Raw genomic sequence first — 26,630 nt, 5'->3', positions numbered from 1 at the left:
AACCATCCCCCCGCTGGCGCCGCCCGGGGCCTCCGCCCCATGACCCGAAGGTCGCCGTTCGGTTCCGGTTTTAGTCCCGCCCTCACGCAGGAACCCTCTGAAAGTCTTAATATCCGGGACCAGAGGCTGGCGCCAGCGCGCATTTCCGGCGACGGACGCGAAGGAAAGGATCCGGTGACGCCTCTTCCCGTCTCACTTGCCGCACAGGCTCCGGCTCTCGGTGCGGCAGCGCCATCTGGTGCCGAGTCCCTTGCTGCCCGCAGAGGGGGCGCGCGTCTTTCTTTCGGAACCTTCCAGAGAAAACGGGGCCCGGGTTTTCGTCTCTCCCGCCCTCGGGAAGGAGAGCCCGAGTCTCCGCCCTAACGAGTTCGCGCGTTGGAGGTACTTTGCAGGACTTTGAAGCGGAAGCTGCTTGTATGTGTTGGTTATAAATAGCCAAGGTGGAGAGGAAACAGTTCGTTCTCTAGTTTTAAGTCCAGAAAAACAAAAGAAAACTTTTTTTGTTTGTTTCCTCATGCCTTGTTCCTGAGGTCCTCTCAGTCATCCCCTCAGCCATGAATTCCTTAATCTGTCGAGACATGGGTCCACCGTTTCTCTCTTGGATGGGAAGATGGCACAGGCTCTGTGGCTTAGATTGGTCTTTGCTGTAAGAGCTTTTGTTTCTTTTCGCTTATTAAAGCAGTGTTGTAAAAAACATGCAGCGTATGTGTTTGGAGCCAGTGGCGGAGCGGGGAATTTAGTGGATAGTTTGCTATAAAAACAGGCTAAGATTTAGGAAGGGTAGCCTCAGGGACACTCAGGATGAATGTAGATTTTGTTGCGTGGCATATTTCTATTAGACTAACCAGAGAAGAAAAGTCATTTCTCCCAAGTCAGCAAAGTCAACGTAAATTCTCCCTGGATGATGAATTTTTGCTCGATTTTCCTGGAAGGCCGAAGCCCTGATGATATTAGGTAGCTAGCATTGGATTGTTCTTAACTGCTTTATTGGGATGATGCTTTCACTGAGCATCAGAGTACTAGTGAAAGTTAATGAAGTAAGTTTCCTTTAGACTTCAGCGCCTACTGACTTGACTGCTCCACGAGGCGTTTCTCTTACAGCGGTGGTTCTCAAACGTGAGCACGCATCAGACGTCCCTGGAAAACTTAGTAAGACAGATTGGGCTTAACCCGAAGTTTTTAAGTTGGAAGGTCAGGGGGTAGAGGTGTATAATTATAGCTATGGTAAGCTCTCCGCTGATGCTTAAGTTGTTGGTACTAGGATCACACGTGCAATAATTTAGAGTTCAGGATTGCTTTGTCAATAATGCTCTTGCAGTTGGTTACTAATGATAGGGAAGCTGGAGAAATCCATTGTTGGGAAGTTATGAACCGAGGATTAAAACCAGATAGTTCTACATAAATGAATATTCACACACTAAAGCGACTACTACACATGAACGTGTTCTGTATATTATCATGTGATAGAGGGTGCTGTGACACCAGGTATACTAAATATTTCAATTATTTTGCTGTCATTTTTGTCCTTCGCATTAGCTGTTAAAAGGCAGTAAAAGGGAAATGACTAGACTTAAGGACAGAATTGTTATAACCTAACATTCTCATTTTGCTTTTTGGTAGACACCAGGCTTTTCCGAAGTCCTTTTGCATCTCCCCAAATTCCTTTGTTTCTCCAAATCCTCTACTAATCGCACTCCACCTACACCGTGCCATTTACAAATGTACACAGTGTTTTCATTTGAAAAAATAGTCATCTCATCTTTAAAAATGGCTTACTTAATCTTTTCTGCAGGCCTTTTCTCTTAGATTAATTCTGTCAAATCCTGACTATGGCACTGCATTTATTGACAGAAAAATGCACTGCACACTAGAAGTTTTATCCTTGCACCTAATTGAAATACAGATATTTTGGGATAGGTTTGGTATGTTCCTAACTGAAATTATTCCTAAAACTGGTAAAAAAAAAAAAAAGTTCAGAATGTTTGCTTTGATGTAACTGACCTTATTATAAAAAAATAAGTGATATACCCTCGATTTGTAAATTAATATATCTAAAGACCAATGAAGACAACTGAAATGCTGCTTTTGCAATAACTCAGTAAAGTTTCTATGAGTGAAAAGCAATTTTGATAATGTCATTGAAGTGAGTAAAGGAATGAATTCATTGTGAACTTTGAGGAATGAATCCATATTCTCTAGAATTAAAGTAATTTATCACAATTACATCAGATCAATGAGATGGTACCTTATATGATTTTATAAAATTAGATATTAATCAATTTCTGTATATTTTAGGTTCATCCACTAGATTGTTCATTTCTAGCTCTGTGTCAGACACTGGGTTCCCTAAATCAGTTGTGTTCTAAAGTGGATTCATGGGCTTTGAGAGTCCTTAAGGAACAATGCAAAGCTCATTGTTTGCACTTACATACGAATGAGCCCAATTTCGTAGACCAATTATTGCTAACAACTAAAGCCTTCTTAGAAGTAACCTACTGAATGAGTTATTCAGCCTTACTAGATTTGATATTCATAGACTAAAATTATTGCATTACCACAAATAACTGAGGATTCTAATTCAGTACTCTATTGAGCTTTGTGGTTCCACCAACTCCTGACAAACTCTTGCTGTATATGAACACATGCAGGCGGTTGGAATTCCCATAATGCTCAAGGTTACTTTCCTGCCAGTGTATCATCAGTGTTATATTTGAGATGTTAACTATTCTTAATTATTGCTGTTCTTCCACATTACCTTTTAAAAATTATGTGAGGTTTTATATTTATGAATTGTTTTATACTTTCGTAATTGCCAGTTATCATTTGGCTGCAATTTTTTACTTCTCAGTTTTTAAAAGTCATTATTATTCCGTTCACTGGACTTCAGTTTTTTTCTTTTCCCTTCTAACATGAATGAATCTCCATTAGAAAAAAAATGGTTGAGAACACCTAAAACCATGATAGTGCCCTAAGAATCTGAGTACTTTGTATCTGAGTAATTATAAACAGTTTAAACCAAGGTAAGAAAGGCATATGCTTTGTGTTTCATTTTAAATGAAACTTGTTACAAATCCCCTCATGATGAACGGAGGTGTGATGTAAAACACACTACTCATTAGAAATGCTACCTGTTTTATTTTGGGGAGCATTATTAAACAACCCTACTTTGTTGACTAAATGTAGTTAGTAATTTATGATATTTATTTATTATGGCTATTAACATCACCACTTATCTTGGCTAATTTTGTCCTTAAGCATTATGTGAGATAATGTAATTTACTTTCAATCAAGGATTGGTGGAGTTTGATACAGTAATTAGATTAGAACTCCAGTGTCAGATTTGCTTTCAAATGTATTTTCTATTCATTAATTTTGGCTTCCATTTGCTTACTTTTTAACCTTCTCTCCTATTTTCTAAAAACGTAGTTTGTAAATGGATATGTAGTGAACATCTGTGGAAAGAAGTATTTCTCCGAGGAGAAATTTCAAAATAAGTTGATTCAGCTCTTATAGTGTCTTAACTGTTATAGGCATCTTTTTTTTTTTTTTTTGGCCAAGCGGCTTGTGAGATCTTAGTTCCCCAACTAGGGATTGAAACTGGGCCCTGGCAGTGAACATGCCAACTCCTAACCACTGGACCACCAGGGAATTCCCTAGACATCTTTTTATCAGTGTTATTTTTGCTACAATCAATGGACTTATTAATACTTTTCGTTTTAGCAAAACAATACTGGTATTCACGTTTTGACTTGGTATTGGGATCAATTTTTCTGTTTTTTGTACACTGGCAATATATAATCTTTTTGTCAGTCACTGGCTGTTGAATCTCTATAGCCTTAATACTGCCTTTTTATGGTGTTGGAGATACTGTTCTCAGACTTTCTAATCTGTTGGCTTGTTATGCTTTAAATCTCATTCAAACTGCCTGTCATTTCTGTTAAGTTATTCTTTGGAAGTAAGTTTGAATTAAACCGCTGTACTCATTTTAGTGGCTCTTCTCCCCAGTGGTAAGCCACATTTATTATTGTGTTGTTAAAATAGTATCATTTCATGTTTGCAACCAATTTATTTATTTATTTAATTTTTAAAAAAATATTATTTAATTGTTGGCTGCATTGGGTCTTCATTGCTGCGTGCGGGCTTTCTCTAGTTGCAGCGAGCAGGGGCTACTCTTTGTTGCGGTGTGCGGGCTTCTCATTGCGGTGGCTTCTCTTGTAGTAGAGCACGCGCTCTAGGCATGCGGGCTCAGTAGTTGTGGCTCATGGGCTCTAGAGCTCAGTTGTGGTATACGGGCTTAGTTGTTCCGTGGCATGTGGGATCTTCCCGGACCAGGGATCGAACTCGTGTCCCCTGCATTGGCAAGCAGATTCTCAACCACTGCACTTCTAGGGAAGCCCTGCAATCAATTTAAATAGACTAACACACTGCATGTGTTCCAGTAATAATTGATATAATTTGATATATGGATGAATTAAATTAACTCCTAAACTGGTAAGAGTACTGATTCAGACCATAATTGTTGTTGGTAGTAGTACATTTAAAACTCTTGACATTTGATATAGATAAAATATTTTAGTATCTAAGCTTACCATTACTAGTTGAGCAATGCCAATTATTTATTTATTTTTTTTAACATCCTTATTGGAGTATAATTGCTTTACAATGTTGTGTTAGTTGCTGCTATATAACAAAGTGAATCAGCTATATGTATACATATATCCCCATATGTATGTGGATATATGTATACATATATTGGGTATCTCCTCCCTCTTGCATCTGCCTCCCACCCTCCCTATCCCACCCCTTTAGGTGGACACAAAGCACCGAGCTGAACTACCTGTGCTATAGCAATGCCAATTATAATACAGATAGTTTGGAAAAAGTAAAAATATAAGGATATTTTTATATGACTTTTAAATATTACCACAAAAGTAGCCATTTCCCGGGAGGTCTTTTTCAGTGGTTATGCTATACTGTATTATGAACCTTTAAGCATTGATCAGTATTAATTAGAATTATTGATCAGAATTAGTCATTAACACCACTGAACTAACTGTGTCTACCTCTTCTTCAGTAGCCCTGATGTTTTGGTCATATAGTTGTAGCCATTGTATCAACCCCACTGCCTTAAGTGTGCTTCCATTCCAGATGGAAGTCAGTCCCATTAAGCAAATTTCTGTTGAACACTTTGTGTTGAGTATAGTGATGTCTTCCTTCCTAGCTACAGTTCCTGTTGTACAAAATTCTACATATGTGTATTTATGTACTTGTGCTTTTCCCACAAATGTGAAATTTTAGGATACGATATTTGTAAGCATATGCGTGATTTTTCTTGAGCATATTTTAAAAAATTACAAGAAGAGAGGTGTACGTAGATATTTTTCTAATGAAGTGTGGGAAAAATATAGGAAACCAAAGGAAAGAAACTGAGACATGTGAAAGCTTCAGAGTAACAGTAGTGTTCTACTGTGGTTGTTTGTGCACTGGCATTAAGTTCTCTTACACATAAAACTATGCATTAGGAAGGGTTTCAAGAACATGTCACAGAATACTGGCATTTTCTCCTTCAATTAATCTAAGTTACGTAAAGTAACTGAATCATAAAATTGTGAAACACTGATCATTTGGTGGAGATCCAAGGAAAAATGCTTCTTAAAATGCATATTTATAACAAAGCAAAAACACATTCATAAGCATCTTGAGAAAATTGATGGGCTAAGGAAATCCCAAATAGTTTTTAGGAAGAGGAGTTGTTATTGAACGAGGCCAATTATTACTATTTAAAAGTACTTAAAATGGGGCTTCCCTGGTGGTGCAGTGGTTAAGAATCCACCTGCCAATGCAGGAGACATGGGTTCAAGCCCTGGTCCGGGAGGGAAGATCCCATATGCCGCATAGCAACCAAGCCCATGTGCCACAACTACTGAGCCCACATGCCACAACTACTGAAGCCTGTGCACCTAGACCCCATGCTCCGCAACAAGAGAAGCCACTGTAATGAGAAGCCCGCGCACTGCAACAAAGAGGAGCTCCTGCTTGCCACAAGTAGAGAAAGCCCATGCACAGCAATGAAGACCCAGTGCAGCCAAAAATAAATAAGTAAATAAATTTATAAAAAATAAAATAAAAGTAGTTAAAATGCCATTAGTTCATTTATTTAATGAGCTGTTTGTCATTATTTTAGATTCACTTATAGCGACAGTCCCCTAACTGTGCTTTAGCTATAAGGCCTTAAATACTTCATTCCTGCTTTCTTTTACAGTAACAGGTTTTGGGAATATAACTGTTAGGTTGATAAGTAATGCTAGGTGAAGGAATAAAGTTAAAACAACTCCAATACTTGAGGAAAACTGTTATAAATACTAAGAGTATTTATAGCAATGCCCCAAATATAATATGCCCAAAGAGTATTTTATATAAAAAGAATTGCATTTCTTCTATTTGAAATGAGTAAAATATACATGCATCAAAATAAATTCGAGGTAGAACAAAGTAATACATATAAAGAAAAGCAAAACCAAAAATCCGAAGAAGATGCAGATGAATATCCAATCTTTGGATAGGAGGAAAGGACCTTTTTTAAATCACAAAAGCAATCAGAAATCAAAGGAAAAAACAGTTGATAATTCTTGTTACATAAAAATTTTTAAGTTTGTAAAAGTTGTAAAGTTTGTTAAAAATTTAAAGAGTAAATAAATTAGAGAAAATATTTGGCCTTAGTATGTCAATATATTAAAAAAAAACAAACCCTGATATAATTCAGAAAGGAACTTAAGCAGATTTTTTTTAAAGGAATTATACATAAAAGCTTTACTTTTCTCACTTCCCAAATGTTTTAAAAATTAATTTTTAATTCTGGCAAAGATGCAGTGGGTATAAGGTTGCCATATGTAATAAATAAAAATAGGAAGCCCAGTTAGATTTAAATTTCACATAAGCAACAAATATGCAATGTTTGGGGCATATTTATATTAAAAGCTTATTTTCTGTTTATCTGAAATTCAGATTTAACTGGCAGCTTATATTTTCTCTGGCAGTCCTAAGCGTGGACTCCCTCATGTAGCTGGTCGGAGTTCACATTTTACTAAACTTTTTGGAAAGTAATGTGTCATTAATACACCAAGAACCCTAAAAATAGTTATGACTTTTGACTTACTAGTTTTAATTCTGGTAAATTAGATCAAGGAAATAGTCGGTTGACTAGAAAGATATGGGTATGAGGAGCTGTATTTGTAATAGAAAATTAAGAACAAATACATAAGGGGATAGGTTACATAAACATATCTTTGCAATACGGTATTAAGCAATCCTTAAAAATGAGGTTGAAGAAGAGTGTTGACTTGGAAAGATAAGTAAAAATCATATTACAAAATGGCATAATAGGTGTCCTTTTCCCAAATATATAGAAATAAATCTTAATGTATATACTTCCAAATCGTAACAGTCCCTGAGTATGGGTGATGGGATCATGGCTAATTTTATTTTATTTTTCCTTTTGTTGTACTTGTGCTTTCTGATTTCTGTATAATGAGATGAATTATGTAAGAGTTATAAAAACTTATAAATTGCTTACATCTGTACACTAAAAAGTCTCTTGGAGTGGATGTATAATGAAACAAAATCCAGTGGTTTACTACTTACAAGAGATGCATCTAAAAATTATTCAGAAAAATCACAAATGAAACAATGAGCATACTTGTATCAAACTAAGTAAAGCATCATATTAATATCATATTAAGTAGAACTTATAGCAGAAAGCAATGCATAGGATAATTTTAAAATACTGCAATACGAAGATATACCATAGAGAAAAAATAATGACAGCCAGGGGAAGGAAGACTTTTGGAAGTAGAATATGGAATTGAGAAAAAGAAGACATGGCAGACTCCAGAAAACTGACTAAAGAATTTGGAAGAGTTTCTTAATGTGGAACCATTGGTTGAAAAAAATCCAAATGTACAAGGTCCATCACTTCTTAAAAGTAGAACACTGCATAGAAAGCTTTTTGACACAACATAGTTTCATGAAAAGGACTAAAGCTATTGCTGTGGAGTAGACTGGTGAGGAAAATGTGATGTCTGAACCACAATGTAATGCTCTGAATGTTTGGCATATAGGTAGGGTTTTGCAAAATCAGGCCTCACGAAATAGCAGAGATATGGAGCTAGCAGACTTAATACTGGAAAAAAGTGGTACATTTTGGTTAACTAAACCAATTGTAAGTTTGTAATAAGTCTTTTATTTAAAAATTCCAGGAATGCTTAAAAAGATTATAGTCTTGTGCTATACAATAATACTAACTTAGAGAATTCAACAAGGTTCGTTGTTTTAATATACATCTTACTATACAACTGTTAGTCTGTCTTCAATTACACAAAAAAGAAATGATGATACTAAATGATGATTTTAAAAACATAATTAAAATGGTAGATACTGCAATAAATTTTCCAAAGCAGAAACAATTAACATTCTCATACAATGAAATAGCCAGTAAATCTCAAAATGTAAACCCCAGCATGGCTTCAGCATCACTTGGGAACTTGTTAGAAATACAAATTCTAGAACCCTACCTCGAACCTACTAAATCAGAAACTCTGAGGGTAGAGCCCATGTTTTAAAATTTAAAACTCAGTGTTTTAGCAAGTTCTCCAAGCTATCTTGATGGATGTTAAAGTCTGAAAACCACAAAATTAGGTAAGATAATGAAAGTTTAAACAAAAATCCAAGCTTCTTGGAATTAAAAAATAACCATAGTGTCTAAAAGGAAATGAATACAGAAACAGATTCCTCTGAATGTTATCAAATATTGTGAAACTCCTCTGTGCAAAAAGATAATGTGCTAGACACTTGAGGATTATTAATGAACAAAGGGGTAGAAATACAGCCCTCACTGAGTTTTCATTTTAATGGAATTACACAATGCTGCTATAGCTAGATTTTTTATTCTATGAGCAAGACTTTTATTAAATAATTTAGAAAATGAAAAAGAAGAAAGCAAAAGGAAGACTACAGTGAAGATAAAAGCAATATAGTAAATGCATTATAAAATAGGAAAAAAAAGTGAAGAAATCACAAAATAGTAAATGTGGAAAGTCCAGTAAAAATTAGAAGTGATGGAGGTGTTATAACATGTAGAAAACATGTTAAATATGTACATATAAGTTATCACTATCAAATTTGAATATCATGAAGAGGATGATTTCTAGGAAAATCAAAACTACTTAAAAAAATCTAATGCTATTCTACCAATAACAGAAAAATAATTTTTTTTAAGTTACCCAGTTAATTACTTCCCCCAAAAGGCTCCAGTTCTAAATGGTACTGGTGAAATCTTTTATCCTTAAGAGGAAGAGATAGATCCATATATAGAACATAGAGAAAAGCGTAGAAAGCTATCCAGTTCATTCTTCTAAGCAAATATAATCATCCTACCAAACCCTTGGAAAAAAGCATGAAAATTATACATCACTTTCACTTATGATTATGCATATGAATAATATAATATTAGCACATAGATTTAATAGTTTATTAAAAGAATAATTTACCATGGCCCAAAAGGGTCTGTTCTTTGAATATGAGTATGACAGTTTGCATTACTTACTTTTCACAAATATTCATTCTCCCTTCCCCACACTACTGAAGGAGTATATTTTTATACCTCATTGATGCTGTGCTTGACCATGTGACTTGCTTTGGCCAGTGGAATCTGAATGATTGTCAGATTTGCCATTTTCAAGCACAAGCATTAAGAACAATTCCATGATTTATCTCAATCCGTCTTTTCTCCTCTGTTATGATTACTGTTGTTCCTTCAGCCTGGACACAGGAGGAAAACAGTGGAGCTGATCTACAGTCAACCTGCAGGCTGTAACATAGCTTGCAGTCTACAGCCTTGATGTAACATGTTTGTGTTATAAAGATTTGGGGGTTTTTTGGTTATTGCAGTGGAAGCTAATATAATAAGGATGCTTCAATATCAAGAAATGTGTTGATACCATATTGTATCAATAGGTAAAATAAGAAAATCATGTACTGTTTTATCCATTATATTTACAAAATCATTTAGTGAAATTCCATACTTAAATGTTTTTTGAAAAGCATAACTTAGAAGACTAATTCCTTCACGTTAAGATGCGTATTTCAAACCAATGCCCATTTTAACCTTATTTAAAAGTAAAATACTAAGTCATTCCTTTTAAAACTGTGATAAATAGGGAATTCTCCTCTCACCAATTTTTACACTGAAGTGTTCTGCAAATTCTAGAGAAGGTAGTAGGAATGTAGTGGAGGAGAGAAAGTATTATTAACAGAGGATATGCTGGTTTAACTAGGAAGTTGCAATGACTCACTGAAGACTCTGTTATGATGCCCGTTGGGAGACCACAGCCTGAAAGGATAGAGTTCTTTTTTACATGATATGTAAATGCTTTAAATCAGAGACCAGGACTTCCCTGGTGGTGCAGTGGTTAAGAATCTGCCTGCCAATGTAGAGAACATGGGTTTGATCCCTGGTCCGGGAAGATCCCACATGCTGTGGAGCAACTAAGCCCATGTACCATAACCACTGAGCCCGCGCGCCTAGAGCCCGTGCTCCACAACAAGAGAAGCTATCACAATGAGAAGCTGGCGTGCCGCAGCAAAGAGTAGCCCCCGCTCAGCACAACTAGAGAAAGCCCGTGCGTAGCAACGAAGACCCAGCGCAGTCAAAAATAAGTAAACAAAAAAATTAATTAATTAAATAAAAATCAAAGACCATTACATGGTGCTGTTTCCCTCATAGTCTACGTGGTTCTAGAAATTAAGAAGTGAATGTGTAATAACTCACTTGCAGAATTTTTGCTTTCCATACCACAGCTTTGAGCACTTCTGGTTTAGAGTTCTTAGTCCCCACGCACGGAATGCTTCCATCAGGGACACAACAATGATTCCATTTAATTGGAAGATGATACTTCCGACTAGCAATTTGGGACTCCTATGTCACTGAACCAACACAGAAAGAAAAAAAAAAAAAGATGCAGTGATTAATCTATGTTACAATGTAAAAATTGGGTTGGAGGCAAAAAGAACTATGTTTGGATCCTAGGAGATTCTCAGGGGGCACATCTTATTACTTCCATGCCCAATAGTAAAGGTAAATGTAAAACTATAGCAGCCAAAAAAGGCGGAACAATTGAGGAGGCACACCCTTCAGGAATGAAGGTTGGGTCACTCAGGTAAAGGGCTCAGAGCAGTCAAGGTTTTGGCTGAGGGTAAGGGAAAGATGAAATGGGTAAAGAAGAAATCCATAGATACCGTCTACAACTGTGACACTAATTACAGAAATGAGTATCTTTGCATATTTTCTTCTTGCTATATGCATGTGTTTATATATACTAACCATTTTCTTCTGTCTCTTTTATTTTTATATACAAGCTGCTGGAAACAACTTTATAATTTAGTCTTTGGCTAACGGAATATTCAGTGAAACTGTGACTAAATTTGAGGATTTATTACTATAGCCTGTGATGGACACATTAACTGTTTGGACTATGTATGTATCTTTCATTTTGGGGAAAGAGGGAGAGCTTTTATACTTGTAAGGTGGATAGCTATATCATGTTAGTTGGAAATGTATTTTGTTGCTATATAGGAATTAAATGTGTATAGAAAGTTGCATATGGAAATGAATGACCAAAGGAATGAAATGTGCCCGTTATCAATATATTGCCTCTCAGTTCCAAATTTCCCTTCCTTTCCTCTTCTATGAACATGGATTTGGGACCTTTAAACTTTTTTTTTTTTTTTTTTCCCTTTGCCAGCTGTCAATAAAGCTTGTCAGCAGAGGGTACTGGAAAGGCATTGTAGGAAGAAGGGGTTTTCCCTCCTGGTTCCAGTGCGCCCACTTGGTAGATTCATGTTGCCTGTGTGGCTTCTCCAGCTCCCAGCTTTTGCAGTACAGGCAGCTATTCCAGCACCCAGCTCCTGAACTACATGACAGTCAGCAGTGCCCACTGGCTAGCAGCTACCCCCTCCCTGGCAATTCCCATTGGGTAATTTTGTATTAGAGTGTCTCCAAGGATATACTTCCCTATGAAAAGATGTTGCCAGCACCCTAGTGGGGGATTTCCAGCAAGTTTTGCTGGTGCAGCTCCACAGTGACTTCTCTGTCATTCAGTGAGCCATGGTCATGCCCACTTCAAGAAGGTCTGAATCTCAGATGGGAGGGAGGGGGTCCTTCCTTAGGTACACCATCTCAGCTCTAGGGATAGTGGCTTCTCCTTATATCTCCAATTCTGTAGTTTTTAAGAGGTTTTGTTTTATTTATTTATTTATTTATTTTTGCGGTACGCGGGCCTCTCACTGTTGTGGCCTCTCCTGTTGCGGAGCACAGGCTCCGGACGCACAGGCTCAGTGGCCATGGCTCACGGACCCAGCCACTCCGCGGCACGCGGGATCTTCCTGGACCAGGGCACGAACCCGTGTCCCCTGCATCGGCAAGGGGACTCTCAACCACTGCGCCACCAGGGAAGCCTGTTTTATTTTTTTTACTAGTCAATTCTTCATTCTTTGAATACTCAGCTGTATGTTATAATTCTTTATATTAAATCTGTTCAAATTGTATATGGTTTCTCTCTCTTGGTGGTATGAATTCTGAAGAATAGAAAGAAAAATGAACAAAGTCTCAGAGACCTGTAGGACACATGAGCATACAAACATGTATATATCAGGAGCCTTAGAAAGAGAGGAGAGAGATAGAAGAATGTGTGAGGTAAGAAAATTTGTGAAGAAAAGACCCCAAACTTTCCAAATTTGATGGAAAATTTTAATCTATGTATCTAAGAAGCTCAATGAGCTTTAAAGAGTATTAACCAAAAGAAATCCATACCAAGATACATTAGAGTCAAACTGTTGAAAGCCAAAAACAAAGAGAGCATCTTGAATCCAGCAAGAGAAAAATGACCCATCATATACAGTGCAACCACAATAAAATTAAGAGATGACTTCTCATCAGAAATAGGGGCCAGAAAGCAGCAGGATGACATATTCAAAGAAAAAACTGTCAACCAAGAATTCAACATTCAGGAAAACTACACTTCAAAAAAATGAAAAAAGAATAAAGAAATTCTCAGAGAAACACAGAATTTGTTGTTAGCAGATTTGCCTTACAAGAAATACTAAAGAAAATCTTCAGGCTGAACAGAAATGACAGCAGATGGAACTTGAATCCACATGAACAAATAAAGAACAATGGAAAAAGTAATTATGTTAAAAGACATGGAGGGACCTTAAATGCATATTGCTGAATGAACGAAGCCAATCTGAAAAGGCTCCACACTGTATGATTCCAACTATATGACATTCTAGAAAAGGCAAAATATGGAGATTGTCAAAAGATCAGTGATTGCAGGGAGGCTGGAGAGAGATTAATAGGCAGAGCACAGAATGATTTTTGAGAGTGAAAATACTATGTGTGATATTTTAATGATGGATGCGTGTCATTATACATTGGTCCAAACCCACAGAATGTACAACACCAAGAGTGTACAACACCAAGAGTGAAGTACAACACCAAGAATGATTTTTGAGAGTGAAAATACTATGTGTGATATTTTAATGATGGATGCGTGTCATTATACATTGGTCCAAACCCACAGAATGTACAACCCTAAGGTAAACTATGGACATTGGGTGATGTGTTGTGTCAGTGTAGGTTCATCCTTGGTAACATATGTACCATTCTGGTGAGTGATGTTGATAATGGGGCAGGCCCTCTATGCCTATGTGAGAGCAGGGGGTATATGGGAAATCTCTGTACCTCCTTCTCAAATTTGGGTTGTACGCCTAAAACTTCCGTAATACAAAGTCTTATGAAAAAAAGGTAATTACAGAGGTAAATATAAAGGACTATATAAATACTTGTTTTTTGTTTTTTATTAACTGATTTAAAAGACAGTTGCATAAGACAATAAAACTGTGTTATTGGGCTTATATACAGATAAGATATGTGACAATAATAACATGAAGGGGGAGGAAATGGAGCTAAATTGGAGCAAAACTTCTATATTTTTCAGGCATTAAATTAGTATTAATCTGAAGTAGATTGTGATTACTTACAGTAGATTGTACTAAATTAGATTATTGTAATGCCAAGAACAACCACTAAGACAACTTTAAACTCCCCCCCAAAAAGGAATTAAAGTGGTATACTAAAAAAATCTATTTGCCATAAAAGAAGACAGTAAAAGAAAAACAGAAGGCACAAAAGTCATGAGACATACGGAAAACAAATACCAAAGTAGCAGAAGTCCAACTAATCAATATTTTCATTGCATGTAAATAGGTTAAGTCCTTCAATCAAAAGGCAGAGATTGTCAGACTGCATTAAACCAAAACAAGATCTAACTATATGCTGTCTACAAGAGACAGGTTTTAAATTCAAAGATACAAGTAGACTGGAAGTTAAAATCCTGGAAAAAGATATACCACACGGACAGTAACCATAAAAGAGCTGGAGTAAATATTCTAATATCAGAAAAAAATATACTTTAAGACAAAAAAACACTTGTGACAAAGAGGGACATTTCATAATGAGAAAATGGTCAGTTCAATAGGAAAATAGAATGGTTATGAATGGCATACATACTCAACATATATCCCCAAGTACAGGAGTCAATAAATGACAGAATTAAAGAGAGAAATAGACAATAATAGTTGGAGACTTCAACGATCTAGTCTCAATAATTGATAGCACAACTAGATGGAAAATCATCAAGAAAATCTTTTATATCACTTAACATTTAATGCTGTCAGCCAACTTGACCTGACATTTATAGAACACTCTAGCAGTGAAATGAAAGCAAGGTGCATGATTTTTCCAAGTGTATGTGGGTGTTCTCCAAAATAGAGCACATGCTAGACCATAAAACATTTCAGTATATTTAAAAGAACTACAATTATAAAAAGTAAGTTCTCCAACTGTAACAGAAACAAATAAGAAATCACCAACAAAAAGGGAAATCTTTTTGTGGTGACAGAAATGTTCTAAGAGTGGATTGTGGTGCTGGTTGAACAGCTCTGTAATTTATTTTAAAAAAATCATTGAATTGTATACTTAAAATATAAATTATACTTCAGTAAACCTGTTTAAAAATTAATGAAAGGAGAGTCACAGTCACCATAGCAACAAGAGTATAAACTTTTAGAATACCTTTAATGAGAAGTATTTGTGGCCTATTTGAATAAAAAATGATAGAGCTTTGAGAGAATTAGAAGTAGAAATTATGCTTCTGTATATCAAAAATAATGCTTCAAGGAAGTCAGCTACTTCCAAATTATTTTATAGATTTAATGCAATTCCAGTGAAAATCATAATGAAATTTTGATTTGGTTTGCTTTTCAACTTGGCACAATCATCCTAAAGTTCATCTGGAATGTTAAATACACATAAAAAACATACAGAATATTTTGAAAGAAAGAGAAATGAGTTACACAAGATATACTAGACATTGAACCATATTTTAAAACTATGATGTCTAAAATACTGTAATGCTGATATAGGAATAGAACAATAATTGAATGAAATATCCAAGGAATATAACATTTTACATATCTTAGTACATATTAAAAGACTAAATTACAACATAATTTGAAATGAATAATTTGGTAATTTTTATTGAAATAAATAGTTGAATTTAGCCTTGCAGTTATACTCTTGGGACTCTCTTTTATGGAAGTAATCCTAAAATGGGGTAGGGCAAAAATATTAATTGTAGCTTTATTCATAATTATATAAAATTTGAAACAACCTAAACACTGAGTAGGAGATTAGTTAAGATAACCATAGGTAATTTACAACTCACAAGTAGGAATATTATGCTGTTATTAAAATGATTATAACTAGTATGTCATAAGGGATAATGCTTGTGAATTTTATGTTAAGTGAAATATAGGAAGTAAAATCACATAAATGGTGTGATTCTGACTACAGAAACATAAAGATAACTGTAAAGGGAATAATAGGAAATACATATACCAATATGTTAATTGTAATTATGTGTTTTATTGTAGTCTGAGTAGAATTTTTTATATTTATAATTTACAATTATAAAAATGAGCATTTTCATTAATTTTTTTCAAGAATTATATCAATATTTTAAAAATTCATAGTAAATTTATTTTTCAAAATTCATAGGAAATTTTTTTGAAAAAGATTTCTATTATAATACAACCAGGATCTTATTATTAAGATCCTGGTTGTATTATACTGAAGGTTTGGTGAACATGCCAAGTGCTTATTTCTTTCATGAGCTTGTGAGTTTCAGTTATATCTTCTCTACACTTTCAAGTATCCAGCTCAAAGAATAGTAATAGATGTTTAACCATATTTTAAAGGTGCAGTAATTATATAGTGTAATACTGATATAGCAATAGATAACATTAATTAAGTATACAGGAAATGTAAATTCTTTTAGCCTCTGAATTTGGCAGTGAATCTCAAAATTCTGTTTGTATCAAAATTGTCTGACCCCAACCTAGTAGATTCTAAGTGCAATACAGTTCTGCTATGTATTTCTTAAAGGCAGTGGTTATAAGGCAGCAATTCTCCAACTTTACCCTGTATCAGAATCACAGAGGGCTTGTGATTCCTTCGGTTACTGTTTGTGTGACCTTAGGCAAGTTACCTAATTCTCTGTGTACCCAATTCTCTGTGTCTCAGGATCCTCCTCTGGAGAGGAACTGAGGATAATAATAGTACCTTCTTCATGGGGTTGTGATAATTATGTGCGTTAATATATGTAACTTGCCTGTACCACATATAGTTAGTACTGAATTAATATCTGCTATCATTATGCTAATGATCTTATTACAAAGGAAAAGTATGTAACATTTATCAAGGATTTGTTATGTGTTAGGAATTCTATTAGACACATTAAAGATATGCATTATCTCATTTGTTCTTCATATCTGCCCAATAAGTTAGAAGTTGTCATACTCATTTTACAGCTGGGAGAAGTGAGGTCCAGAAAGATTGAGCTGGCTGGATATGACTGAGAAGAAAAGCCTTGGGGTTGCAAATTCCCCAGAGAGAAAGTTAAGTCATGTGCCAGTAAATGTTGGGATTAGGATAGAAAATGTGTGGGTTATTATAAAGACCGTCCCGTTAATTTGTAAATTTTAAGTGTGCAAATTTTAAAAGTGCACCTGGGTTTTTCTGGATTCATGTTAGAATATTTTGATATAGTAGGTCTGGAATGGGGCCCAGGAATCTTCAGTTACAACAAGAGCCCCAGGGGATTCTGAGCTTGTGGTCTGAGGACCACAGTTTGAGAGACTAGCTAATGTTCTGAAGTAACTATGGAAAGATATTGTGAAGTAATCACAGAAGATTTTAAAATGTGCTTAAGGTCATATATAGCAAGCTAGTACCTGAACTGAAACTACTATCTAGGTACCCTGACACTTAATCCATTGCTCTTTTTCAATCCAGAGACCTCAGACCTAGGTTTTCTCTGAGCCCAGAATCCAGTCAGCTGAGCCTCAGCAAAGCTGCTGTAGGGGAGAAGCCTTGTTTATTTTAAAGTGGAGCCCAGACCAGCTGAGAAGCTGGATGGCTCTAATTGTCTGCATAAACTTTTCTCGTGAAATTTCTCGAAAAGAAAAGAGTTACCCTGTTAGATATAAACCTCTTTTCTTATGAAATTTTGTTGTAATTGGAAGGACTGTTTTTGCTACAAATTTCAATGCCCTGGTTAAATTCTCACGAAGTTCTAGTGCTGTTCTGAAATATTTTCTAAGTTGTTGATCATCCTAAACAACTGTTCCTCTTCAGTCCTACCCACGCATAGCCAGATGTTTCTAGAGGATGGTGAGCTAATGGAAAGAGCAAAACTTTGCAGTCAGAAAATATTGGTTGTGTCTTGTCATGCTGTTTACCAGCTAAGGGACTCTGGGAAAATCCCTGATCCTCTCCATACTTTAGTATCTTCACTTAAAAACTTGAAAGGTACTAGAGCTTAATATCAGAATTCGGGTAAAAGGATTTTGCTGATTGCTCTGTGATATTCAATCTTTAGTTAGTATTAGGTTCATTTTTATAGTCTGATGCTACCATATTCATTTCTGAAGCCCCAGATTTGGGGATAATCATGTTTCTTCCTCAGAAACATATGTGACACAACAGTGGCTGTGGAGCTTTCTCAGACACAGGTTTCTTAACTGGTGAGGCAAGAACTGCTGAAAGTAATAACAAATGAAGGTTAATGCTGTTTTATTTGCTGTTAAGACTGGCATTTTGCACAATGTAATGGACTCTCAGTATATCACATTTCTTGTAGAGAAATTCATAAAGAAATGGAAGTTATAAAATCAAGATGATGCTTACTTGTTCTTTTGGAATAATGATGTTTAGATATTCGTAAAGGATGCTGTCAATGTTTATTCATCCCCTTCCTGCCTCCCTTCCCTTTTTCCTTCCTTCCTTTTATTTCTCACTTATTTATTCCCATTCTGGAAATGACTTACAAAAATAATTTTAAACATTCTGGGTTTGTGGCGGGTTTATCAACTTCTGCATGCTTAAATTATCTTCCTTGATAATGAATTAGAGATTTAGATAAAGAAAGACTCCTGCTTCTTACCTGAAGTAGACATTTGGTGATTCATCATGTGAAAAGAGAAAAGGATTTATCAAAGCAACACCCAGCTAGATGAAATCATCCTACCTCTCATTCAGTCTATAGGGCACCATTGAGTACAGTAAGTTAACACGAGATAAGATATCTTGTGCAAAGAAATCCTTAATGTTGCTCGTTTAGCCATAGATATATAAATTAGGATACTGTGTTGCTCATTTAGAAACTTAAATAAACTGAACTTGATATTTTAAATTTCAGACTTCACTTTGGCATTTAAATGACTTGTGATTATTTCCAAGAAATGATTATTTCCAAGTAGCATAATAATCCTATACAGATCCAGAAAAGAGAAATCTCCTTTTGAAGTTGCATATAGTATTCTACAAAAATGTTTTTAAAAGTCTTGTAACCATTAATTTTGCAATGAGCTTATTCAGGGAAATGATTGCTTGCTTTTCTGAAGTTTATGAATTCAAATTCTTGATAAGATTTACTGTTTTATTATTTGTTATACTTTCTTCAGGACAGTAATTGTGTCTCATTTATCTTTGTAATCCCAGTACTAGCACTGTGTATACTGTATACTGGGTGGTCTGGAAATGTTTTTTGAACTGCTACTTTGTTCTTTATTGGAAACTCAGAATGGGAAGCTTTGGGAAGTTTCTTGATAATGTTATGTTTTATTTCCCCAAAGTACCACCTATTTTTTTCAGCTAAAAGAAGTTCTATTTAAGCACAAAACTTGACATTCAGAGACACCTTAGCTTTGAAAGGACTTGAATACAATTGGAATACAGTAAAGCTAGAGAAGAGTGAAGTTAAGGTGCCTCAAAATATCATGTAATTGGTTTTATGGACTAAATGTGTTCTCCCTAAAATCATATGTTGAAGCACTAACCCCCAATGTGAGTATTAGGAGGTGAGGCCTTTGGGAGGTAACTAGGTTTAGATGAGGTCATGATGGTAGAGTCCCCATAATGGGATTAGTGCCCTTCTAAGGTTTAGATGAGGTCATGATGGTAGAGTCCCCATAATGGGATTAGTGCCCTTCTAAGAAGATGAAGAGACACCAGAGCTTCTTCTCTCTGCCATATAGGGACACAGGGAGAAGACAGCCATCTGTGAACCAGGAAGAGAGCCCTCACCAAGAACCAAATTTGCTGGTGCCTTGATCTTGGACTTTCCAGCCTCCAGAACTGTGAGAAATTCATGTCTGTTGTTTAAACCACCCAGTCTATGGTATTTTATTACATAAGTGTGAGCTATATGTGGATATTATTTTCAGATTCTGTTAGCTTGATATAAATTAAGACAATCACTTACATTGTAGGTAGTATCCTAAGAATAGAATATATTTACTTACCTGTCTGCCCAGCTATGCCACATTGTAACTTTTTTGAAAGTTTTTTTATATAAAAATTTTTTTCCCAAACAGAACTTTAACTTGGTTTGAAAACTTAAATTCAAAGGTTTTAGTTTAGACTTTTTTAAAAAGGCCAAAACAGTCTCTATATAGACTGTTTCAAAACATAACATCTTAGGGAAACAGAGGAAATTATTTAAAATGGAAAAGAATTAGCTTTCAAGAGAAGAAAGGACTGCTTTTGTTTGTTTTTCCCCCTTTCAACAGAATCTAGGATAACTAAAAACCTGGGAAATACCACCTGAAAATGTGGGAGAATTGAATAATAGATCTTGTGAACATCAGGCCACAATAAAGGGGTCCTTTCAGGCATCATAAAAATTGTTGCCAGGTGAAGTTGAGCAGGTCTTGGCAGCAACATCCCAGAGAGAACCAACCACCTTAGAGAGTATATAACTAAAAAATCCTTTTGTGCACACAAGCTATCCACCATTTAAAAATTCTTAAAATCCCTCATTGCTCATCTTTAACTTAAATATATATATTTCAGAATCAGTAACATTATCAGGTAAGTTTTAGCTTTTTATTTTGGGGCTTTGGTTAGACTGAAAGGATTTAGAAACACAAAATCAGAGCCCTTCCGATAAAGTCCCACACAATTAAATGCAATTTTGTGTTTGGTTTGAGTTCTTTCCATGTCTCTTCTGCAATCTGTTGACAATAGTTCCACAGACTTACATTCTTTGTATGGATGGTGTATTTTTCTCAATACCTTCAGTGTAGGCATTAATAAGCTTTAGAAAAGTGTTATTTCTCTCCAAGGCCACTGTTGCTGCCATTGCATTAAAAAAAATGCTTAAGAATCTTGTCTTTCTGTGTTACCTCCTTAACTTTTTTCAGTTTTTTCTTTGAGTTTGCTATAGAAGTTCATAAGTTTGTAAAGTTATTAATCCAGATAAACTTGGAAGGATTTTTCTTTTTTGGTCTGGATTCCTAACAGATAGATGTCAGCTTTGCACAAAGATGAAATCCTGAATGTTGTTAATTTAGATTAAAAAAAGAAGAAGAAAAAGAAAATAAATGATCTATAGGACTTAGAGTTCAAAATCTTTGCAGAGAACCTGAACAGGTTTTTGACACTCTGATAAAAATTATTTACTTGAGTCCTTTTATTCCGTTTGTTCTACAACTGTTTGCTTCCAAATTGAAGGTGTTTTTCCCTTGACAGACTCTGTGTGCAGTCCCTGTGATTATTGCCAGAAATACTCTTTCCTGTTATTTTTTTAATTGCATTACTTAGAAATGCTTCTTTTCCTCCATTACATTTCTTCTGTTTTTAAAATGTTTTTATGAGTGACTTTAAATGTGTATTACAAATTGGATTTGAGAGATCTGTGCTGGCATACCTGACTGAAGGTCTTTACTGCCTTCTGCCAGTGTATCAAGTTCAGTGAATAGCCATGAAACTCCAGACTGCTCTTCATTTTAAATCCCCTAAATTAGCTGCTTTTGAGCACTACTTGCTAATCCTTTGCAATCCAAAGACATCAAAAAATCATACTGTAATGCTTTTTGTACAATACAGAGATAATTTACAGCATTAGTCAAACAGTTTCAAAGGTGTTATTATTTGATAATAACCCCACCCCAGGGCCATTATTGTACCATATAATGTGACTAACGCGCTGTCATTTCTTTCTGCTGAAACCACAACCACAAATTGAAGAGTAACACAATCTGGCCTTTGGTTTTCTCAGTCAGCCTGAAAAAACTGGTCATATTTTTAAACTTTAGCAGCTTAATATCTCACTTCAGGTTTTTAAAAAATATTCATAGCTGAGATAGCATTTCCATTGCTATCTGAGTATAATAGATGGTTTATATTCTTGAATGTTATTTGGTTTTGAACCTCATTTCAGTGTTACCTTTTTCTTATGAGATCTAGAGCCAGTGTAAATTTTGGGTTTAATGTGTGTAAGTGGTGATTTTTGAAGATATTATATCCAAATTTAAAAAGTCAAATCTTCACATTTATTTCAGCTATTTCCTATGGGCTTTTTTTTGTTTGTTTTTTTTAAACTGAGAAAGCTCTTTCATCCATAATTTTCTTTATGACCGTGCCCTCAAGTGACTGTAAACATCTGTTTATTCTCCAATATGGCTACATGTACCTCTTAGCTTATATGGCCTTATTTTATTTTTCTCTTTACCTAGAATAACCTTTTTCCATTCCTGTGTGTTCATTGTCTATCCAACACTTAAGCCCAGGTCAAATGGCACTTCCTCCATAATGCTTTCCTGGATTCTCCACAAAAAAATAATAAATCTCTTTTTCTTCTGAAATCATATAGTACTTTTAACTTCTCATGCTTAATAATTAGGAAAAGTTTTAAAATGTACACCTCTAAGCTCTCCAAAGGTCAGGGATCCTGTCTTATTCATTCTGGAGTGCAAAACTATCACTATATATTGGTTAAAAAAATGAACTATGCATATAGCAAAACAATGTTAATTTTGTGGGTAAAAGGACAGATTTACCTAAAATGACTCATTAAAAAAAATTGAAACCATGTTTTACAAATATGCTATATGATAAAAATATCAATTAATAATTATAAGTAAAATTATAAATTTTAGAGGATTTCCTAGCATGATAGTTGGGAGTTGAGAAGAGAAAAACAACAAAGGAAACCCTGTCACCAAGAATTATATTGAGCATAAGTGTTGCAGGAGCTGTTAAAAATGAACGGGGTAAGATACTGCTAAGGATTTTTTCACTATTTTTTTAAAGTCAGCCACTTTGTTGCTTTTGGTCAAATTAAAAAAAAAAGATTTAAAAAAGTTGCATTTTGATAAATTATGTAATCTATTTGGTGACTTTAAATAGAGAGCTATACCAGTAAAGTTTAAAGAAAGCAAATTCCCCATGGATTCTGGAATCTTTGCATACCACTGTGATCAGTGACCTGTGCCTCCGAACCTGGGAATGGAGAGAGCATGAGAGCGTCAATTGCCCATAGACTCCTGCAGATTCTCACTCAGCTTAGGACTCTGCCTCAAAACAGATCAAAAGATTGCATAGATGGGCATCGTTATTGACATTAACCTCAACTCATAGCCATGGACTTGATCCAGAATATCCTAGCTATTCTCTTCTCTTCCTTCTCTAATAAGCAACTTCCTAGTTATTCATCCTTCAAGACCCAAATCAATGCCACCTTCTTTGGAAGGCTTTGCCATGCCTGATTAATTACTTTCTCCTTTGTGCTTTTAAAACACTTGTACCTATACCTGTTACAGAACATACATGTTTTATACCTCCTCATCTTCTCTTAACGGCCTAGACTCAGAGACTAAGTCTAGATTTCCGTACAAGTTCAGCCACTAGCACAGTTTCTGGCATTTCTGAAGACCCTGTATAAGCAAAGATTTTTCCCCTTTCATAATCATAGCACTTCATTTTATGTTAAACATTGTGTACTATTGTTTTTAAGGCTGTTCTCACTTTCACTTCTATGGAGCCTGCAAAGAAGAGGTGTGGAAGCTCACATTATCAAGGGCATGGTGAATACAGCCAGTTCCCCCACACCTCCTGAAAATTATTTGTCAAAGTAACCTGGGAGAAGTGAGAAATTTGCCAGGTCAGAGACATCTAGTTCCCAGCTGGAGGTTTTTTATAGAATTAGGCAGTAGAAGGGGTACTGCCCTTAGGTACTACCTATTAGTAGGCAATCCTTGCAGTGTCCGAATTCCATCCTTCCATAGTCTATTTCTCATTTCATCTAGCTTATAGCAGGCCTGCTATCACTTACCATATTATATAGGTTCTAGCATGTATACTAAATAACTTTGTATTGTGGCTTCAGTTTTCAGCTTCTTCTTAGTTGTCTAATTTGATGGTTCAGTAATCTCTTATTCTTCTATATCTTAAGCAAGCCATTGAGTGCCCTTCCAATATTCCCACAGTGCAATTCTTGTGCTTTACTGCACTCATTGGCTTTTTTCCAAAACTTTATTGAAGCTTCACTTGGTCATGGTTTAAAGATACATTGCTGAAGCAGAATGCTTCCACCCTGCCTGGTGCCTACACCCACCACTAATATTTTGGTTCCAAGAAATAAATACAAAGGCCCAACTCTTAAGTAAGATTCCTAACAAATATTCTGATAAGAATAACAAACACAAAATAAGACTGAAAATGGCTAAATTTTAACTGGAGAGCACAGTGAAGAATGATGACATCTTTGTGAAAACAACTAATAGTGATTCAGGGAAAATTAGATCTAGTATAAGTAATAAACACAAAATATAACTGACAGCAGCTAAAACTGCACAAGGTGGAATCTGTTATGGACTATAAATCAACAGAAGAATTAAAGTTTGGTAATATTTAGATTATAGAAAATGGAATTTCATAGAAATAATGGCCAAAAGAGCAAATTTACAGTGGTCAAGCTATAATTGATAAAACTTAATATGGACAAAAATTGCTCCAGGAGTCCAGTCTTCAGTTAATTTATATAGAAAAGTGATAGCAATGGATCATTTCAGAAAAATTAAAATGAAAGTGGACAAAAGTAAAAGTGGCTCACCTGCATTGTATAGAGAATTGATCTATTGGCTAATAAAATTTGCTCTGGTATTTTTTCATCAAAGTCAGTATACTTTGTTTGAAACACTTGTGCTTATAAAAACAGGGTCAAAACATCCCCAGTGTCAAAATAGCTGTGTTAAATGCCCTGTGCACATCTCATGCTGGGAGTCCCCCTTCTCTTGAAATCACTGATGCTTCTCTTAGAAGTCACTACATAGGGCCATACATCACTAACTATTAATAAAATGTCAAAATGTGTTTGTGCGTTTGCATATCTTTAGGAAATGAAGAGATTGTTTTTAAAGATATTGGTATTTAGGGATTTCAGTCTTTGTCCATCATTTAAATGAATATTTAGGATATTTTAGAGCATGAGGTGTTAGGGAGAAAACACCTGGGAAACTAAAGTGACTTTGTTCAACAGGCATTATTAACTTAGAGGCATTATTCCTCAGTAGTAGTTCCCAGTCACTCTGCAGCATGGAGTCTTTTATCACGATGTGTGTTTCTATGGGGACTTCGGCCATCTTGCTTTGGTACTTACAGTAAATCATGATAAAGACAAAGAGAGGAAGCTTGGACTTGCAGAGAGGGTAGTAAACAGGTATGGAAGGCCTGGGATGAACTTCAGAAATGCCAGTGATGACTGGGGGCATTGAGTCTGATTTGGTGGCAGTGGTAGGTAAGCTACCATCTAGCTCACTGGGGTCAAATGACTTTTGTAAAGTTCTGTAAGGTGATTAGCACACTCCTGGGGCAATTATTTGTAATAAAATGTTAGAAAGAAGAGCTCTGAAACTTTTCTTAAATAGTTCCTAGGGATATCAAACGTTTAAGAGAAATCATATAGTGCCAGAGTTAAGCTATCAATTTAATTTCACTTGTGGTCCAATCTAGCTTTGGTACCGTGGTGTCCCCTGTCTGCACAGGACTGCTATCTAGCACCAGGCACTAAATAATTGAGTAAGAATTTGTTTCTTGGGTTGTTGAATATATCAGAAAGTCCCAGCATATGAATGAGGAGATTAAAGAGTGAATACACTAAATGTATAATGTCATCTATTTAATATATTTATAAGGCCTCAACATAATTTACAGAGTTTGCATGTAGCTATATATTTATCCAAGGGATATTTGTTACCTTACGTTTCAAAAAGATTTATTGATTGTGTGTTTATATATAGTTATATATATATGTATGTGTGTGTGTGTGTGTGTGTGTGTGTGTGTGTGTGTATCCATCTAGTGATGAGTTGTTACCTAATTACAGTAGGGTTGCTTTCATATGTGTCTATATAAATTTTAGAATAAACTGAATAAGAAATATATTTGAGCTTTATTTTTGGACAGAATTATTCTAATGACATATTAAGCTAAGGAATTGATTTTTCCTATATATCTGCCTTACAGTTTTTTAAACTACCAATAACCATTACTGTCTTAATAGAAATGGAAGAGAAAACGAATACAGGAACTTCTCTTTGGGTAAACTAGCCATTCTGATTTAACTGAGTGTAAATAGCCAAAAGCCCCGTTTATTTAGCATCAGGTCTAGAAAAATCTTGTAAAACTCAAATAATCTTGTATATGATGTTGTATCAATGTTATTCTTTGTCAAAAACCAAGAAGAGCAATGTAAACTTTAGTGCTACTTCCCATTTACATCTCACTGGTAAAAGTGTAAAATGGTCAAATACTTTGAAGAACCGTTTGACAATATTAAATATGACTGTAAATATATATAAATATCATGACATGAAGAGCTTATGCAGATTAGTAAGAAAAAAATCATCTCCAGGAAGCCCTCCCTGAAGGGAGGGTCTATGGCTAATAATGGGAATGATTCTAAAGAAATTTTAAGGATTTAATACTTTTATATAATAATTAGGTCATGAAGTTAGAGGAAAAAAGCATTAAATGAGGAGAAAGTGAATAGAAAGTAAGCTTCAGCATATAGAGGTAACATCTCAGTTAGAAGAAAGGTTTAAAAAAAGCCTGCATCAGTCAGGAAATTATAATTACAGGAGTATTTCATCATGAATTTAAAGTGTAATGGATT

At 35.3% G+C, this 26,630-nt stretch overlaps 1 protein-coding gene across 1 annotated transcript in view; it reads left to right on the top strand.

The window, feature by feature from the left end:
- Positions 1 to 247: 247 nt before the first annotated feature.
- RFC3 (replication factor C subunit 3) overlaps positions 248 to 26,630 on the top strand; it is a 264,338-nt gene continuing 237,955 nt past the window's right edge. Inside the window, exons 1-2 of the mRNA XM_049701377.1 lie at positions 248 to 381; positions 19,711 to 19,812. The gene's annotated coding sequence lies outside the window, so the exon portion shown is untranslated. The remainder of the gene's footprint in view (positions 382 to 19,710; positions 19,813 to 26,630) is intronic.

The sequence above is a fragment of the Orcinus orca genome, chromosome 18 (assembly GCF_937001465.1).
Source record: "Orcinus orca chromosome 18, mOrcOrc1.1, whole genome shotgun sequence".
NCBI classification, from domain to species: Eukaryota; Metazoa; Chordata; class Mammalia; order Artiodactyla; family Delphinidae; genus Orcinus; species Orcinus orca.
The sequence above is the reverse complement of the archived record's forward strand: the minus strand, read 5'-3'. Positions and strand labels throughout refer to the sequence as shown.